Source organism: Nematolebias whitei, chromosome 3 (assembly GCF_014905685.2).
Source record: "Nematolebias whitei isolate Nwh7 chromosome 3, NemWhi1, whole genome shotgun sequence".
Classification (NCBI taxonomy): domain Eukaryota; kingdom Metazoa; phylum Chordata; class Actinopteri; order Cyprinodontiformes; family Rivulidae; genus Nematolebias; species Nematolebias whitei.
In genome coordinates, this window is record NC_056500.1 from 6,198,627 (window position 1) to 6,202,788 (window position 4,162).

The following is a 4,162-nucleotide window of genomic DNA, read 5'->3' on the forward strand; positions in this document are numbered from 1 at the left end:
ATATAGCCAGACAAAATCCTAAACAAAGGATCAATTAATGTGTTTCATTTTGTAACAGTTTTATGAAGTGCAGGAGGAGACTGTCCTGGACCATCACATGTTGTGTAATCTATCCAAAACAATGTAAATGAACTGTAATCTTTGTGGATTACTAAAACTTGAGGTTTACTGAACTGTCTCAGAGCAATTATAGTTAACTTCATTAGCAGAATATTGGAAAACTCAGTGGGACCACAGAGATTGTTTGACCTTTGACTTGTTCTCATCCCTTCACTGTTTTTAGCCTGTCATCACAATGAATCTCTACAAAAACATTTCCCCCACTTAATTTAGTTGCACAACTCTGTTATTACCCAAAACAACATCAACAATGAATAAAGAATCAAAGAAAGAGCCATTTAATCTGCTCTTACAGTATTTTTAAAGTAATAATTCATCAATCCTCAATTTTTTTTCACTTATTGACAATAAAATACCATTAAAATGTTCTGCCCGTGATGCACAACAGCTAATTTAACCTTTTTGACCATCACATAATGGTTACCACCTTGCTGCATCTCTTTTATTCCTCTCAGGTTCAGGTTTTTTATGTTGCTTGTCTGCTCTCTAACCAGACTGAGCAGTTCCATTACATGCTGTTCATGCCAGTGAGCTTGACATTATTCCAGGTCCAAAGACATAAACACGTACCAGTCATTTCCAACAGCTCATTTATTTTATTGGCATACATCTGTATTTAAAAATGCCAAGCTATTGCAAAAAAAAAAAAAAAAAAAAAAAAAAAAAAGGAGTTTGTGGTTTCCACCAAAATAACTTCAAACATTTCTATATCTGGATGAATGAGAAAAAATAAAAGTGAAACAAGTCAGGTTTTGCTATTGAAAGACTCAGTTTTCTGCTGAACTGTGTTTGTTGCAGCAGATGTAATTTGGTATATTTCCCACAGCGAATACCATAAATAAACATACATTTTAGATTTGTTTTTTTTCTTTACAGTGACTTCACTGTTGGTGACTTACCACCAGGAATAATCCTGTCTGATAGCTAATTTTACCATTGTTTTATATCTTCATTAATTGATTTAGTATTATGAGCATGACCACTGAGCTGATATGATTAATGCTGTTCAGTTGCGTAGAACTCTGTGTTCTCCAGAAAATGCCTTCATCCTGCAATCAACTACAGTTATTTTCAGAGATTTACGACCGCCACATTGTAATATTGATGTAACACTCCAACACTCTGCGAGACATCTGTGAGCCCTGTAAAGACTCCCTCCATAGCAACGAGGCGAAGGTATTTAAATGTTCTCCAAATATGGTAGATGTACCAATTCGATGAGGTCATTTAGAGCTGTAAAGCTCAATCAGCTTACATAAAAAAATTACAAGACCGTGACGCCTGCCTGAGACCCCAGACAGAAAGTGTCTGTTACTTTATTGCCTTGAGTGATCCCTGTTAAACCAAAGCAATCCCTTACTAAACTCAGCAACTCACGCTCAACAATTGCCACTACTTTGTAAAAACAGCATCTACTCATCCACAAAATCCAGTAGTCTTAAAATAAATACTGTCTATTGATAAAAGTTTAAGAAAATACTTTGACTCACCAACAATATTATGTTTCAGTCACAAACATAAAATCTTAAACACAAGCAGTGAAGTATTCATTTAAAACACTTTTTAATTGCTAGCAATTTAGCCATACCAAAAGTAAATCCTGGCTAGAGCTAGGTCCCTCATTAACAACAGGATATTATTAGTTTATTACTTTATTAACAACTCAGCAGTTGTTAATTCTGAAGATTTAGTCCAACTGAGCAAAGAAGCTTGAAAGCAGGTGAAGGATGAATCTCTGTGGAAGCAACGGGTACCAGCTAAATGTAGACAGGGTCTAAAAAAATACAATGACCAAAGCAAAACGTATACGACAGACGTTCATCCAGGACTGAATGAGGAAAGGCGGCTTTTCATTCTCCTGTCTTTTTGTTTCCTTAGGTTCCTTCATCACCCGAGTAAAGCGCCTCTCGGTCCTGTGTCAAACATTGGATTGCGTTTTGATTTGTGTTTCCCGCTGCTTGAATCAGTCTTTAATCTGGACTTTGCTATCTGCTAAACATCCACATGTCCTGGAGTGCCTCAATCATAAGAAACACGGTTTTGGAGTGCTGCTCTAAAGGCTTGATGAGGTTTGACAATGTGCTGGCCTTACAGGTTTGGTGTGAAGGACAATTCAATTCAATTCAGTTTATTTATATAGCGCCAAGCCCCAACATAAGTTTTCTCACAGCACCATACAAAAACATTCATGTACCATATTTTTCAGACTATGAGGTGTATCGGAATATAAGGCGCATTAAGCGAAACAATTATTATTTTCTCTCTGTGCTCCGGTGAAGACAGACGTGCCCTCTTCTGCTTCATCTTGTGAACCCTTTAATGAGCCTCTTTTGTTCCTGCATACCTTCCTAATTCAAAAGATTTTTATCAGCTGGTCTCTCAACAAAATTGATCAACTTCTCCCGACAAGAAGTCAGGGTAAGGAGGACCCTCTTACATTGATGGAAACAAATTGGATTCATGATGACAACTGGATTCTGCCGTTTGGGTTGGTGAAATCTGGATTGTCTACAAATTCACGTGGATGTGTCCGAAGCTTGGCAGCACTCAGACTGAATTGTGTGGAGCTGCGTCAGAGAGCTGGAGCAGGCCGTTATCGGGACTGTAAACTTTCTTGCAGCACCCATGAATGGTTGGGAATAATCTTGGAGAAAGCTGTGAGCTCGACTTTCGGCGTAAAGGATCAATTTGCCTGTTTGGAGTCACCATCAGAGAAATGTACCAGCGAGACTTTAAAAGGCAGAAACGGCAATTTACGAGTTCTGCCTGACCCAAACTGTGGCTTTGATGGCGGACTTATCTCAATACCTCCTGGCATGTTTAGGAAAAACAAAGACGCTTTGTCTGTCTCCTCACCCCTTCCTTCCCCAAGGCCGTGGACATGTGATGAAACCTCAACCGAGCTGATGATAACAAACACCTCTTATCTGGACAATGGCTGAGGGGGGCTCTGGACTATGCTACGACCTTCCCTTAAAATCCAGTGCCTTCATCGGCCTATATGTATCATGTCTATTTATGCTGCTTTGCTGTGGTAGTTTTTTTTGATGCCTCAAACCGTGCCCTGTCTAGGACATGGTGTGAGAGATCTTTTTTTTTTTTTGTACCTTCTCTCCTCATGTTTTCTTTCCTTTTCTCATCTAAGCAAAAATATTATTCTGAATAAGAATAAGAGGGTCGTGCTAATTAGCAGCAGCTTGGTGCACTCCGTCCATCTTTCGGACGGCTGCATGTACATGTTCTCGTTGTATCTCGGTGCAATGACAAAAAAGCTTATTCTGATTCTGAACAAGTTCATTTAGACAGATTTTTGAGCTCTATGTACCACATAAAATCGGTTCAAGGTGAGTAAGCACAACCACAATTAATACATAAGGCGCACCTGATTATAAGGCTTGCTGTCGATTTTTGAGAAAATTAAAAGGATTTTAAGTGTGCCTATAGTCTGAAAAGACAGTACATAAAAATACAATTAGTAAAAGTTTAACTGAGGAAGAAGCCCTGCTCTGCTGACTCAGTGTCTGGTAAAAATAAACAAATAAAAAAAATAAAATAAAAAAAAATCAGTGGAGTGATGGTCTTGTCCTAGATTTTAGTTAAGAATAAAAGTGACACAATCAACTGAGTACTAAATGCACATTTCTGAAGACAGTTCATGGCAGATTGCTGTCCACTATGCATTTGTGGCTACTTCACTTAAAAGGCCCTACAAAAAGCAAACTCATAACCATAACCATATCCATCAACCTACAGGACCAAAATATTCTGAAACTAACAATATCCTATACTACCTATATATAATACCCAGAAAAGCTATTTGGCCATGTTCTGGTGGTCAGTGTGCAATGGGTAGCACACTGGACTTCTAATTCAAAGACTGTGGGTTCGTGTCCCACCGGAGTTACGTTCGCCGGTCGAAGCAGATGGCTGCTTGTCCTGAGCCTGGATCTGCTGGAGCTTTCTTATTCTGAGGGAGTTTTTTCCTTTCCACTGTTGCCTTTGTGCTAGATCAGGCTGGGAGACTGCAACAAAATGGAGACTC